Genomic DNA, 16,834 nt, shown 5'->3' on the forward strand with positions numbered 1-16,834 from the left:
CTCACACCTGTAATCCCAGCACTTTGGAAGGCCAAAGTGGGAGGACCACCTAAGTCTAGAAGGTCAAGGCTGCAGTGACCCATGATCATGCCACTGCACTCCAGTCTGCAAGACAGAGCAAGTTCCTGTCTCAAAACACAAAAAAGAAAGAAAGAAACTAACCAACTTGATTTAAAAATGAGGCTGGGTGTGGTGGCTCATGCCTGTAATCCCAGCACTTTGGGAAGCTGAGGTGGGCAGATCACTTGAGGTCTGGAGTTTGATACCAGCCTGGCCAACATGGTGAAACCTTATCTCTACTAAAAATACAAAAATGAGCAGGACATGGTGGATTGCACCTGTAGTCCCAGCTACTCTTGAGGTTGAGTTGGGACAATCACCTGAACCCAGAAGACAGAGGTAGCAATGAGCCATGACTATACCACTGCACTTCAGCCTAGGCAACAGAGTGAGACTCTGTCTCAAAAATAAATTAATTAATTAATTAAAAATAAAAATGGGCAAAAGACCTGCACAGACACCTCACCAAAGGACATATACAGATGGCAAATGATCATAGGAAAATATATTTCACATCATACTTCATTAAGGAAACACAAATTCAAACAATATTGAGATACCACTATGCTCCCATAAAAATGGCCAAAATTCAGAAGACTGACAATATCAAATGCTGGTGAAGATCGAAGAACAGGAACTGCCATTGAGAATGCAAAATAGTGTAGCCATTTTGGATGACAATTTGGCTGTTTCTTAAGAAACTAAATATATTCTTACCATACAATGCAGCAATCATGTTTCTTGTTATTTATCCAAATGAATTGAAAATTTATAGCCACAAAAAAAACCCATACACATATGTTTATAGTGTATAATTGTTCATAATTGCCAAATACTGTTCATAATTGCCAAAACTAGGAAGCAAACATGACATCCTTCAGTAGGTAAATGGATAAATAAACTGTGATAGATCTGTTATGGTTTGGATATTGTTTGTTTGTCCCCATCAAAATTCATGTTGAAATTTGATCCCCAATGTGGTGGTTTTGGGAGGTGGGGCCTAGTGGGAGGTGTCTGGGTCATGGAGAAAATTCCTCATCAATGACTTAGTGCCATTCCCACAGTAGGGAGTGAGTTCTCATTCTGGTGAGACTGGGCTACTTCTCCAGGAATATATTAGTTCCCTCAAGAGTGGGTTGTTACAAAATTAGGAAGCCCCTTGATTCTCTCTCTTTGCATGTGCCCCCTTCCTCTTTGAACTTTTCCACCATGTTATGATGTGACATGGAAGTCCTCACCAGAAGCCAGGTTAGTGCCCTTGAACTTCTCAGCCTGAAGAACTGTGAGCTAAATAAACCTCTTTTCTTTATACATTCTCAGTTATTCTGTTTTACCAACACAAAATGGATGAAGACAACATCTAACTAAAGGAATATTATTCAACACAAAAAAGAAATTAGCTATCAAGCCATGAAAGTTAATGGAGGAACCTCAAACGCATATTACTGAGTGAAAGAAGCCAATCTGAAAAGGCTGTGTACTGTATGATTCCAACCATACAATATTTTGGAAAAAACAAAACTATGAAAACAGCAAAAAGATCAGTGGTTGCTAGAGGACAAGGAGGAAGAAAGGGGTGAATTGGCCAACCACAGAGAATTTTTTTTTTGTTTCTGAGATGGAGTTCCACTCTTGTTGCCCAGGCTACAGTGCAAAGACGCAATCTCTGCATCAGTTCACTGCAACCTCCACCTCTCAGGTTCAAGTGATTCTCCTGCCTCAGCCTCCCCAGTAGCTGGGATTACAGGCATGTGCCATCACACCCAGCTAATTTTGTGTTTTTAGTAGAGACACGGTTTCTCCATGTTGGTCAGGTTGGTCTCAAACTCCTGACCTCAGGTGACCCACTGGCCTCAACCTCCCAAAGTGCTGGGATTACAGGTGTAAGCCACCATGCCTGTGCCTGTCTCCATAGAGAATTTTTAAAGCAGTGAAACTATTCTGTATGATACTATAATGGTGAATACTGGTCATCATACATTTGTCAAAACTTATGGAACATGCAACACCAAGAGAAAACCCTAATGAAAACTGCTGTCTTTAGGTAATAATGATGTGTAGATGTAGGTTCATCAGTTGTAACAAATGTACTACTCTCGTGCCAGATGTTGATTATGGAAGAGAGTGGTGAAGCATGGGGGAAAGCTATGAGAACTTTCTGTACCTTCTGCTCCATTTTACTGTGAATCTAAAACTGCTCTAAAAATTAAGTCTACTTAAAAAAAAAACAAAGACAAAACAAATCAGGCATCACTTTACTCCTGTAATATGTGCAGATACTAGGAAGCTGGGAAATGCCAAGTGTTGGTGGAGAGGTGGGGATATCATGCACTTCTGGAGGGCATGGAAATCGGCCCACATTCTATATCACAATTTGGTATCTCTATAGCACCATTTGGTCAGATTGGGTGTGCACATAACTAGGACCCATTCCTTAGTACCTGTCCCAAATATAGTCTCTCACATTTCGAAAGGGACATCTGAGAAAATATACATTTCAATGTTGCTTGTAGGGACAGAGAGTCAGGGTCCATCTGGGTGTTCATTACCTGGCGTAGAGGAAGTGAAGGTGGATAGGTGAAGTATGATTGTTGCAGAAGTTAAAAAGCTACAGATCTGATGTGCATATAGCAACATGTATGATATTAAAAACAGTAAAAAAGAAATATATAGGAGATATAGAACACAGTACTGTTAAAAGAAAATTTAAAATATATGGACGCCAAAGAATACATACAAATAAAAATCCTCACTAAATACATTGGAATAGTTTCTTATGTGGGAGGAGGAAAACAGAAGTGAGGAATGTCCATAGAAGTTTTAATAGAGTTTAGAAAAAAAACCTAAATAGCAGCTTTGTGTGGACTAGCAGTAATAACATACCATAAACTGAGGAGTGTGACTAATCTAAATCTCTATATGTGAGATACAACTATTAGTTGATTGGTAGCTAGATATACATGACAGACAGATATAACACATAGAGATTATAGATTAGATAGATATGACTGATTGATAGATAGAGATAAAGAAATCATTCTCTCTTCCATTATGGCCATCGAAATACCAACACTACCACCACCAAACCCAGGGAGTTCTATTCTCAATCCATTTGACCTTGTTCTTGTTATGTAACTGTGAAACTCTTATTCAAAAAAATACTAAGGCTTCTTATTCAGGACACAAGTACCATGCACCCAACCTTCTAGATTCTAAAACATCCTAGAGGGAAAGAACAGCATGTGCAAATGGATGGTGGCATAGAGGACACATTTGGAGAACTACATTGAGCACATTTAGAATCCCGTTATAACTGCAATTTAGAGTGAGAAACGAGAGCTCTAGGAGATGAAGCCACAGAGATAGACAAGGTTAGATCAGTTCACAGATCGTAGGTGAGGCTAAGGAGTTTAAATTTGGACCTGAGGTAAATGGGGAGTCATCAAAGAATATTAAGCAAAGAAGAGAGTGACCTGATTAGATTTGTATTTAGAAAGATTACTCTGATTGTAACATGGAGAAAGAGGGGATAGGAGGACGAAACCAGTTAGAAGGATGTTGCAGTTGTCCATGCTGGGCATTCATGAATTTAACAAGGGACCTTGGTAGCCTGACTGTGTTAGTAGATTAGACATACAATTGTAAGGGCAAAGCACTAGACAAAATGATTTCCACAGGTCCCCCACAGCTCCACGATTTTCAAATTCCATTTATGTTATACTCAATCAAAGACAGGAGTGATGAGGCATAAGCAGAGAAATTTTCAAATTTGTGATCAATATGCAGAACCCATGCTCAGCAGATAGAGGCATTAAAGGCTATGCATGATGCTGATTGCCTAGATAATTGTGTGTGATCAAGCACACTTTACAATTAATAATAAACTTTTGCAGTTCAGGTGAGATCTGCTGTTTTTTAAAGTTTTGGTATTTGAAATTTCATGGCAAAACTCTGTCAAATTTAACGCTGAATATTCTAAATAGGGGCAGAAGTACTTTAATTTCACAAGAGTCACTTCTGTGTCTCCCACCCTAAATAAGATTGGATTTGATAGGAAAATCTAGGGCATTGCCATGACAATTACCAGGCTTAGTCTTAGTTCCACTTGGGCTTTATATAACTGCAATCAGGCAAAAGCAGAGGGCTGTGAGGAGCAGAGCGGGTGCTCACCTCTGCTTCTCGTTATTAGGGCATTCGGGCTCCAACAGTAACCCAACATGACAGTAAGCCATTGGTTCTCAACCCTGGCTCTATGTTAGAATCACCTGAAGATCTTTTTTAAAAAAAATCACTGGTGCCTACGCCCTGCCCCTAGAATTTTGTATTTAATTGGTCTAGAGTGAGAAGGCTTTAAAAGCTTCCCAGGTGATTTTAATGTGCAACCAGAGTTAAGAACCACCACTAGGTAATTATCACAGCAATTCTTAAGTTGCTGCCCAGAAAGAGCTGGAGGCTGGCAACATTCTCAAAGTGGCTGCCAGTCTGGATTCTTGCATGTTTTAATTATTTCATAGGTTGGGCAAAAATACGGATTTATCACATTAAAAGCAAATCTGTTGTTGGGAGAAAATACCTGCAAACCATACAGCTGATATGGGGTTAATACCCAAAATATTTAAGGAATTCATAAAGCTCGATAGCAAAAAAACCTTAAATACTCAGTTTAAAAATGGTCAAAGGACCTAAGCAGATACTTTTCAAAAGAAGATATACAAATGAACAACAGGTATATTTTTCAAAATCCTCAACATCACTAATCACTCAGGAAATGCAGATCAAAACCATAATGAGATATAATCTCACTCCAGTTAGAATGGCTACTATCAAACAGATGAAAATAACAAGTGTTGACAAGAATGTAGATAAAAGGGAACCCTTGTACACCGTTGGTGGGAATATAAATTGGTACCACCATTATGGAAAACAGCATGGAGTCTCCTCCAAAACTCTAATTTATGGAGTTTCCTCTAAAAATTAAAAATAAAACTACCATATGGATCCAGCAATCCAACTTCTGGTTATTGTATCCAAAAGAAATGAAATCATGATCTTGAAGAGATATGTGCACTTCCATGTTCACTGCAGCATCATTCACAATAGCCAAGACATGGAAACAATCTGAATGTCTATCAACAAGTGAATAAAGAAGATGTGGTGCAGGCTGGGTGCAGTGGCTCACGCCTGTAATCCCAGCACTTTGGGAGGCTGACGCAGGTGGATCACAAGGTCAGGAGATCAAGACCATCCTGGCTAACATGATGAAACCCTGTCTCTACTAAAAATACAAAAAATTAGCCGGGCGTGGTGGCGGGCACCTGTAGTCCCAACTACACAGGAGGCTGAGGCAGAAGAATGGCGTGAACCCAGCAGGCAGAGCGTGCAGTGAGCCAAGATCGCACCACTGCCCTCCAGCCTGGGCGACAGAGCAAGACTCCATCTCAAAAAAAAAAAGAAAAGAAAAGAAAGAAAAAGAAAATGTGGTGCATATACACAACAGAATATTCAGCCATGAAAAAGAAAATTCTGCCATTTGTGACAACATAAATGAACCTAGAGGACATTATGCTAAGCAAAATAAACCAGACACAGAAAGATATATACAGCATAGACTCACTTATATGTTTGATATGGTTTGGATCTCTGTCCCTGCCCAAATCTTATGTTGAACTGTAATCCCCAATGTTGGCGGTGGAGCCTGGTGGGAGGTGACTGGATCTTGGGCGTAGATCCTTCAAGAATAGTTTAGCACCATCCCCTTGGTGCTGTTCTAATAGTGAGTTCTTGTGAGATCTGGTTGTTTGAAAGTGTGTAGCACCTCCTCACTCTCTGTCCTGTGCCTGCACCTGCTTTGCCTTCTGCCATGAGTAAAAGCTTTCTGAGGCCTCCCCGAAAGCAGAAGCTTTCTGATTCCTGTACAGCCTGAAGAACCATGAGCCAATTAAACCACTTTTCTTTATAAATTACCTAGTCTCAGGTATTTCTTTATGGCAGTGTGAGATCAGCCTAATACAATATGGAATCTAAACTAGTTAAACTCATAGAAACAGAGAGTAGAATGGTAGTTACCCAGGGAGATGTTTGTCAAAGGGTACAATCTTTCAGCTATAAGTTGAATAAGTTCTGGGGATCTCATGTACAGTCTGGTGACTACAGTTAGTAATACTATGTTGTTTACTGGAAATTTGCTAAGAGATTGCAAGTATTCTTACCACAAATACACACACGCAGTCATAACTGTTAGGGTGATGGATGTGTTAATTAACTCCATTATAGTAATCATTTCACAATGTGTATATATCTCAAGTTATCACATTCACATCTTGTAATATATGTAGATAAATTTTATTTTTTATTTTACCTCAATAAAGCTGGGGGTGGATAAAATAGATGAAATAAGACAACAAATCAATTATATCATTGGTGACCCATCTACATCCTGGTTGGGTTTTGTTGTTGTTATTTTTATTGTTGTTGTTGTTTTAATGAGGCAAGGGAAAGTAGGAAGAAAAGGAAGGTAGAAAGGAAATGCAGAGATCCCACTGAGATGGGGTTTCTATACATGAGTTTGAGGATCTCTGGGCTCAAGAAGTAACTGGGTCCAGGGCAAGAATACAGCAGTTGTGCAGGATACCACATGCTTCCCATCATGTGTTAAGGATACTTTGAGCTCTATCCAAACCATAGTCTTCTACGTTGTAACACAAAATTGTCAGATTTTTTTTAAAAGAACATGGGTCAAAGCATTGCCAAGTAACCTTCTGAGGTCTCCTGATATTTACGTAAGTAGGATCTCATTTATGGTATATTTTCTTTTTCTAAGATTATAAAAAATGATAATTATTATTAGAAGCTGTATTAGTTTCCTAGGACTTTGATAACAAAATACTACAAACTGGGTGACTCAGAAAAACAGAAAGGTATCACCTCACAGTTCTCGACATCAAAAGTCTGAAATAAAGATGTCAGCAGGTCCAAGCTCCTTCTGAAAGCTGCAGGGAAGTCCTTCACAGCTTCTGGTGTTTGCTGGCAATCTCTGATGTTCTTGGCTTGTAGCAGCATAATTCCATCCTCTGCCTTCATTATCACATTGCATTCTCAATGTGTGTCTTCATATGGCTGTCTTCTCATAAAGACACCAGTCATATTGGATTAAGGGCCTGCCCTACTCCAGTATGACCTCATCCTAATTATATTTGCAACAGCCTTATTGCCAAATAAGTTCATATTCTGAGGTGTTATGGGTTAGGTCTTCAACATATCTTTTGGGAGGGCACAGTTCAACCCATCACAACATCTGACTAGATTATTTAGGGTTTTTAAAATATACAAAATCTAAATTTTTTACAGAATTAATTCATTAACCTCTGTAGGCTAAGGTAACTTTTTATAAAGCTATTTCACTTCCAATGCTGTTTGCAAAAGACTCAAAGGCAAAGTGAATCCCTATGTTAATAAAAGAAATCCTTAGCTAAAATACTATATCCTTGAGACTACTTTTCTATAATTTATATTCTTTTCATTTAAAGCAAAAGAGAAAATGGGGGGATTTTTCTTTCATCCAGTCCAAAATGTCAGAAACTTCTTTTCTGGTTACTTTTCACCAAATTGTAGTTGAGAGTTCATCTTAAAACTTTGAGTCTTGTTGTTAGAGAGAAGAATGTCTTTAGGGAATATGAAAAAGTCTCCATCTGAATTAGTGTGAAACATTAGAACCTAAAAAGACAGACCCCAAAAAACTGTAATTTTTTAAAGTTTTTTTGTTTTTGTAATTCTTATGACAATGTGAACCAGAAAGACCTTGAGGACATAAAATATTATTCCTCAAGGTTTTTTATTGGAAATATGACCCACATTGTTTTCTATGCTAACGAATGAAATTCTATCCTTCAATCTATTGAACTAAAAAGAGTATTCCTATCAAGGATCTAAGGTCACAAAACCAAAGAGAAAGAAGTTTAGAGTTGTTTCTCCTTTCGTATACACTTATACTAAAAATATTTAAGATTAAAGATATAAATAAGTAGGTAAATATCAAAAGTCCAAATGTTATTTTACTTTGCCACAACTACTCTAACAGAATAATAGGTTTAAAGCACGACGGAAGCGCTGCTCGGGCTCAAGCATGGTGACGGCGGTGCGCACTGCGGGTTGTCTCCCTGTGCTGTGCAGCGGGACGGCGGGTCATTTACTGGGGAGGTAGCTTTCCCTAAACACCTTACCAACAGCTTCCATTTTGGCACGGAAGACCTCGCTCAGCAATGGCCCTTTTCATCAATGGGAACCAGAGACACCCGTCCTTAGGCCAGCTTGAGCCATGTGCTGCAGACACATTGCTGTTATTTCTTCCCCCAGTCACCTGATGCACCCAGTATAGAGCATACAGTTTCTTCACTATATTGACTGCAGTTGAGCTGTGGAAAGGTACTTTGGCAGGGACTGGTGCTGGAGCAAGAAAAGGAAGAGGCAAAAGAACTAAAAAGAAGAAAGGAAAGCATCTGAACAGGGGTCTGATCATTGGTGAAGGGCGTTACTGCTTTCTGTGGCCTGATCTGAATGTCCCTCTTATGAAAAATGGAGCAGTGCAGACCCTTGCCCAAAGAAGCAAGGAAGAGCGGGAGAAGGTGGAGGCGGACATGATCCAGCAGAGAGAAGAGTGGGGCCTAAAGAGGAAGATGAAGGTTAAACGGGAGCCAGGATGGAGTGGAAACTCATGGAGAGGCGTCAGTCTTGGCCTGCCTGACCCTGGTCCCAGTGGAGAAACACATGAGGATTTTGATACCAGGATACCTGAGGTAAGAAATGTTTTCAATATGACAGCAGAAAGAGGGAAGAAAGAAATTGGTCCATGTCCTGGTGGCTGTGGGGAACGGAAAAGGAGCTGCAGGTTTTGCTGCTGGGAAAACCACTGAACGGGTGGACGCTTTTAGGAAAGCAAAGAACAGAGCAGTTCACTATCTGCATTATATAGAACAATATGAAGACCATACAATACTCCATGATATTTCATTAAGATTTAAAAGGACACATATCAAGATGAAGAAACAACCCAAAGGTTATGGCCTCTACTGCCACAGGGCCCTCATCACCATCTGCAGGCTCACTGGCATCAACGACATGTATGCCAAGGTCTCTGGGTCCGTCAGTAGGCTCAGCCTCACCTGGGGCCTCTTCCGTGGGCTCTCCAGACAGAAAACCCATCAACAGCTGGCTGTTAAGAAGGGCCTCCATGTTGTAGAAATCCAGGAATGTGGCCCTCTGCCCATCCTGGTTGCCTTCTCCCAGGGGGCCTTGAGTAAGGATCCGGAGACAAATGATGAGGTTCCAGACATCAAACTGGACTGGGAAGACATGAAGACTGCCCAGGGAGAGAAGCGCTCTGTGCAGCCTGGTTTAAAGAGAGCCGCCACGTCACCTCCCTGGCCTTGTGCAGCCAGTGCCTGTGCTGCCCCGCACCTAGGAAAGACTCAGTCCCTCACAGCTTGGGGTGTTGCCTTGGTTTTTTTTGTTTTGTTTTGTTTTTAGGAAAGTTTAATCTTTAAACTGTTTAGAAATGAATAATTATAGCTTTCGTTTATTGAGCACATGGTATATACCAATGTGTTAGGACCTTTACATAAGTAGTCAATACAAGACTACTTTAAATATTCATCCAAAATAGCAAAAGTAAATGAATTAGGGAGACAGGGCTAATAGTCTGACCCAATCAGTAATAATATGCACAACAATAATTGCTATAATTATTATAGCTAATATATATTAACTCATTTGTCCAAAGTAAATGTGATTAACTTCATTTTACAGAGCAGTTAAGTAACTTGACTACCTTGAGGAGCTGCCAAACTGTTTTCCACAGTGGAAACAGAAGCTTGTAGGCTACTATTGGGAATGTTAAATGGTGACTAATTTTACACCATTGTAATTTTGACTTGTGTTTCCCTGATGGATGATGATGTTGAACATCTTTTCATATGCTTATTGGCTATTTATATATGTTTTTTGTAGAAATGTCTATTCAGAGCTTTTGCCCATTTAAAAAGTTTTTTTTTTTTTTTTTTTTTTTTGGTCATTATTGAGTTCCTTATAGTTTCTAGGTATAAGCCCCCTATCAGATACATGCTTTACAAAAGTTTTTACTCATTCTGTGGAATATATATGCTTGTTAAATTTCTTTGCATACTTTTTCTGCCCCACCCACGTCCTCTTTCTGGGGCATTGATGACAAATGTTAAATCTTTTATTATTATACCGTGAGTCTCTGAGGCTCTGTTTATTTATTCTTTCAGTCTGTTTTCTCTCTGTTGCTTAGTTTAGGTAATTTCTGTTGTTTTATCTTCAGGATAACTGGGTATTTTCTCTTTTGTTTCCATTCTGCTCTTGAACCATCCATGCAGTACTTTAACTTTGGCTATCATCATATATTTCAGTTAAAATTTCCATTTGATTTCTTTTTTATGTCTCCCGTTTCTTTGCTGAGGTTTCCTATTTGCTGAGACTTTTTTTTAATGGCTTCAAGAGTGTTTACAATTACTCACTGAAGCATTTTTATGGTGGTTGCTTTAAAATCCTTGTCATCAGTTGGGTGTGGTGGCTAATGCCTATAATCCCAGCATTTTGCATGACTGAGGCAGGAGGATTGCTTCAGCCCAGAAGTTTGAGACCAGCCTGGGCAAGAAAGTGAGACCTCATCTCTACAAAAAATATAAGTGAATTTAAAAGTTAGCCAGGGTAATGGTGGTGTGCACCTGTAGTCCCAGCTACATAGGTGGCTGAAGTGGGAGGATCATTTGATCACAGGAGGTTGAGGCTACAGTAAGGCTTGTTTACACCACTCCAGCCTGGGCGGCAGAGTAAGACCTTGTCTCCAAAAAAAAAAAAAAAAAATTCTTCTTATAAAGTTTCAATATCTGTGTCATCTTAGTGTTGACATCCCTTGATGTTTTTTCTCATTCAAGTTTACAATTGCCTGGTTCTTGTTACGATGAGTGACTTTGGTTGTATCCTGGACATCTTCACTGTTATGTTATGAAACTCTGGGAGTTATTTAAATCTCTCAGCATGCTTCCTTTGACGGTGCTGGTGTGGGGCACTGCCTCGTTACTGCCTGGTGAGGATGGAGATCCAGGATCCCTAATGTGGCTCTACCCGAGACCTCCACTGATGCCTTTCTGCTGGAAGTAGGCAGAGCACCCTAATGACACCACAGGATAGGGAGAAGGCCATGTTAGGCTGGATGATGAAAGTTCTCAGCCTGTGACATTATCTGGTGAGAGTGGGGCTCCTTTTTCTTTTTTTTAACCCCCTGTGGTATTTTGCTAGAGTAAGGTAGTTATTTCCTAAAAGTTACCTGTCTTGTTAGTTTACCTTCTTTCCTTAAATATCTAACAAATATCAAGACAATGAACTTTAAGCAACAAAGGACAATGATCCTTTGGAGAGGGGAAGCAAAATTATCTGTACTTACTATCTGGAGAAAGTCTATGGCTCCAGGAAGTGTTACCCCATCAGGACCTGGTGATCTCCTGGAGTTGAGGTGCAGTTGGGCAGTTGAGGTGGCTAGAGTTCACAAGGGAGAATGCCTTTGAGGAGAGAGCTGCACAGCAGGAGAACTAATATCTGCAGAGAGTTTTCATCAAATATTCAGTTCCACACTAACAGTGTCTGTCTGTGAAGAAACTCACCCAAAAGAATTAGAGGGAACAGTGTTTGGAGCTGAAAATAGTGCCTGTTTTCAATAGTCACAGTGGAAAACCTTGTAATCTAGGTGGCATTGGAAGAGAACTAAGATTCCCTACTAGTAGAAAAATTAACTCTATGTAAAAACTACCCCTGGTCCCAACTCACAAAGCTTAAAAGCAAGACCAAACTGGAACACAACTATTTCCAAGTAACTTAATTGTGTTCCAGAATGCTTAAGAATACAGGGATACAAAAAGTATACCCAATAAAGTAAAATATACAATACTTGGCATCTAATAAATCACTAGGTATGCAAAGAAGCATGAAAATGAAGCTCATAATGAAGGGAAAAATCAGTTAATCAAAACTGACCCAGGAATGGCACAATGACAATCAGTAGACAAGGACATTAAAGCAAGTATTATGACTGCATTCCATATGTTCAAAAAGCTAGAGAGAAAAACATACTAAGTAGAGGCATGGAAGATACAAAACACCAACTGCACCTCTAGAGATGAAAACTACAATATCTGATGAAAAACACTGGATGGGGTTAACTGCAGATTGGGCATCTCAGAAGACTATATGAAAGAATTTGAAGACAGCAACTTAAAAATAAACAGGAAAAAGATTAAAGAAGAGATGGTAGGAGAAATCAGGCATTAGAGAACTATGGGACAACTTTGGTAGTCAAATATATAGTAATTGGAGTCCCTGGAGAAAGGAGGTATAAAAAAAAATTGAAGAAATAATAGCTGAATTGATGACAACTACTGAGACCCAAGAGATACAATGAACTGTATCAATCAAATTTCAACTAGCAATAAAGAAGAAATTCTAGAAGTGAGGAAGAGAGAGAAAGAGAAGATAGATTAGGTACAGAGGAACAAAGGTAAAGAGGATAGCAGCTTTCTTGCTGGAAACAATGCAAGGTAAGAGACAGGGAACCACATCTTTAAAGTATGGAAAGAGAGACATTACCAACCTGGAATTCTTTGCCTAATGAAAATATCTTTCAAAAATGAAGGCAAAATGGAGAGTTTTCCAGACATACAATCTGAAAGAATTAATCAGCAAACCTGCCTTACAAAAGTTGTTAAAGGACGTTCTTCAAGCAGAAGAAAGATAGTAACAGATGAAAACCTGCTTCTATGCAAAGAAATGAACACTAGAAATGATAACTAGGTAGGTTATCATTATATGCATAAAGAATTTCATATGTCCTTTTATTTAGATATATTTAAAACCTAATTGACTATTTAAAGCAAAAATAATAATAACATATTGTGGTTTTCAACATGTAGAAGTAAAATATATGATAATAGCCCAAAGGTGGAGAGGGGAGAAATGGAAATATGTAGTCATGTGGTTCTTACATATTTGAAGTCATGTAGTATCATATGAAGGTAGATTGGTTTAGATGTGCACTAAAAATTCACCCTAAAGGAATCACTGAAGTAACACAGTTATAGCTATTAAGCCAACAAAGAGGATAAAAATGCAATCTTAAAACTTTTTATTATTAAGTTTTAAGACTGCATTCTAAGAGAAGGCAGAAGAAGGAAAAAGGGAACAAGGAACAGGTAAAAAAAATAGAAAACAAGACACCAAGATAGTAGATTTAAACCCAGCCATATTCATAATCACCTAAAGTGTAAATGGTCTAAATGTGTCCATTATAACCAGTTGGTTGATGGTGGTGTTGCTTTCAACTGTGTCCTTACGAATGTTCCTGCTGCTAGATCTGTCCATTTCTGAGAGGGGTACTGATGTCTCTAACCTACAATAGTGCATTCATGTATTTCTCCTTGCAGTTTTTGCCTCATGTATTTTTTGATGCTCTATTGTTCATTAAAGATTGTTATCCAACTAGGCAAAAAAAAAAAAAAAAAAAAAAAAAAAAAAAAAAAAAAGCACAACCAGACAAACCAGAAAAATATAGAGTATCAGAGTCCTCACTTCCAGGGAAGAGCTCTAAGGCATTTCTTGGGCACCAGGAGACAATGTCCTCCTTATTCACATTGCCTCAGCCCTAGATGAGTATGGTCATGTTTGTACCTTACAGTGACAGGTTGCAAATGATAGAAATTCAACTCAAACTGTCACAAGAAAAGAAGGAAAGGCTTGTAACTCTTTAAACATATTGCTAATTAAATATGTCTGGACAAAATGACTAAATAATGTCCCAGGATTCAATGCTCTCATGCCTTCTTTTCCCTCCGTTTTCTTTGGTGTTGGCTTGGCTCTTCACATGGAGACCCCTGGCAGGCTTACACCATTCAGCTTCAAGTCCAAAAGGAAGGGAGCACATTTCTGTAGTTCTAAGAGGAACCTCTGCACCTGGTGTATGTTCCATTCTTGAACGGTGGCCGAACAGATGGAAGCCCTTATTGGACAGATCTAAAGTCAGTACCTACCCATTGAAGAAGTGAGGAAGTCAGGTCAGCATCACCTGAATTCCAAAAGCTGAGTGAGAGAGGAGCTGTGACCCACATAAATCATGAGCTATTACCAGGGACTTGGAAACTGGACAGGCAAAACAACCAATGTCCACTTCAAATGAGGGTAAAGAATCTAGGAGAAGAGGTCTATGTGGGGAAATGAACTGGACCCTAGGTCTCCTCTTCCTAAAGCTGTGATTAAAACATATAGTTAAGTTTTACTTTTTCTGTGTCCCTCCGAAGTAGTGTATCAAATGAGAACTACTCAAATGCTACGACGTGGGTGAAACTTGAAAACATTATACTAAATGAAAGAAGCCAGACAAATGATCACATATTGCATGAATACATTTACATGACTACCCAGAAAAAAAGTCAATCTATAGAGACAGAAAGCAGATTAGTGGCTGTCAGGAACCAGGATGAGAGGAGACTGGAAGAATAACTACTTAATGAGTACAGGGTTTTCTTTTGGGGTGATGAAAATGCTTTGAAACCTGACATAGGTGGTGGTTACACAACATCATGAATGTACTAAATGCCACTGAATTGTACATTTTTAAATGGTTAATTTTATGTTACGTTAGTTTTACCTCAATTTTCAAAAAATGACTCTAGTCAGTAGGCAAGACTTTACCTGGGGTAGAAATGCTCATCTAGGCCGGGCGCGGTGGCTCAAGCCTGTAATCCCAGCACTTTGGGAGGCCGAGAGGGGCGGATCATGAGGTCAGGAGATCGAGACCATCCTGGCTAACACGGTGAAACCCCGTCTCTACTAAAAAAATGCAAAAATCTAGCCGGGCGAGGTGGCGGGCGCCTGTAGTACCAGCTACTCCGGAGGCTGAGGCAGGAGAATGGCGGGAACCCGGGAGGCGGAGCTTGCAGTGAGCTGAGATCTGGCCACTGCACTCCAGCCCGGGTGACAGAGCAAGACTCCGTCTCAAAAAAAAAAAAAAAAAAAAAAAAAAAAAAAAAAAAAAAAAAAAAAAAAAAGAAATGCTCATCTTTCTTTCCAAATACCTGTTTAAATGCTGATGGAGGCTCAATCACCTCTTTAACTTGTGTTACCTGGCCTGTGAAGCATTTAATCTGCACTCTCGAGGAAGTGGCCTTCCCCTCCTTGTCAGCCTTCTAGAAGCCCCCTGACCATAAAGTTGTAGGTGATTTTATAGTACATGGCCTCTGATCATTCACTCTCGCCTCACCCTCCTGCCTCCACCAAATAGGCTGCTGGTGTGCTTTGGCTTAGGGCATCTTCTACTTCCTCATTTTCTGCATTCTGCTAAGATGGTTCTGTTTTCAGTGCATAAGAGTGTAGCTAACACCATATTGATCAATTCCAGTTTTGCATTTTGTAAATTCCAGGTGAGTCCCAACATATAAGCCTCGCAAAAACCTGTCCAGAAATATTTCCAGCAGAGAGGCCAAGCCATTTGAAGGATGGCCCTGGTGGGTTTTGCTAAAGGTTGTATTTCTTCCAAGTGTCAGATCAGATTTTTAGACTGAATTTTCTAAAGTCTGCACAGATACCGGAAAAACTGGTTTGGAACCACAGGAAGCCACAGAGTTTTAGGAAGATTGTATAAATTTGTATCTGAATCCTGCCTATGAAACTTCAACAGTTCAAAGACAAGAGTAATTGTTTAAGACATATTTTAGGGAGGAAAATAAATTGGTATAGTGCATATGAATCCCAATGAATGAATTCAGGGGTGCTGAAAATAAAATTTCATTATTCTTTAACAAAACTCTTCTTCTATTCAGAAGGCCTATTCCTCCCAGATGGCAGGAAGCTCTTTTCTTCCTAAAGACTTTCACCCTTTCAAGGTCAATGTCATGCCAAGTTTTGGGAAGGGAGGTATCTGGTTTTTGTATGCAGCCCATGCAGGCATGGCTAAGACATTCCCCAATCACATCAGCTGACCCTATCTCCTACTTCCATGCGGGCATCATAATCACTTTGCTGGTTCTCTGCTCAATTAAGACATGGGAACTTATGAGAGCCTACAAAGCTGTCCACACTCTGTAAGTCCTGACTCTGTGCAGACATTCTCTCTTTGCAGTCTTTCAACCTCCCCAGGACTCTGCTTTCTAAGTTATAGGACCCCTTTGGTCTCAAACCACTCCCTTTCTTAGGAGTTTCTACCACCTACCCAGGACTCTGCTCCAAAAGCAGTGCTCATTCCTCTCTCTGGAATGCACCAAGCACTATTCTCACATCAACTTCCCTTATCTCTACCCTGTGACCCTGCAGGCACACACATATACCCCCAGCTATGAGAATCTTATAGTGGGGAGACCAGAATCACCTAGAGGCTTGAATGGGTGAAAGGACAAGGAAGGGAATAAGGGGAAGGAAGTGAACATTTTAAAATCATTCTGATTGCATTGTCACTTTGAAGATTGCAGACTAGAATGCCAATTAACACCTCCCAACACACACTCACACATACCCATAAAAGCAGGGGGTGAATTCTGGACAAAAGAATGCAACTGGTTTGGTCCGGGCGCAGTGGCTCATGCCTGTAATCCCAGGACTTTGGGAGGCCAAAACGGGTAGATCACGAGGTCAGGAGATGGAGACCATCCTGACTAACATGGTGAAACCCGTCTCTACTAAAAATACAAAAATTAGCCGGGCGTGTTGGCGAGCACCT

General features: G+C 39.8%; 1 protein-coding gene and 1 pseudogene across 1 annotated transcript in view; one reads left to right on the forward strand and one right to left on the reverse strand.

Moving 5' to 3' along the window:
• MEGF10 (multiple EGF like domains 10) overlaps positions 1-16,834 on the reverse strand; it is a 397,687-nt gene that overhangs the window by 325,302 nt on the left and 55,551 nt on the right. The gene's annotated exons all lie outside the window — the stretch shown is intronic.
• On the forward strand, positions 8,183-9,582 carry LOC104654557 (annotated as a pseudogene).

Source organism: Rhinopithecus roxellana, chromosome 3, assembly GCF_007565055.1.
Source record: "Rhinopithecus roxellana isolate Shanxi Qingling chromosome 3, ASM756505v1, whole genome shotgun sequence".
Taxonomy (NCBI): domain Eukaryota; kingdom Metazoa; phylum Chordata; class Mammalia; order Primates; family Cercopithecidae; genus Rhinopithecus; species Rhinopithecus roxellana.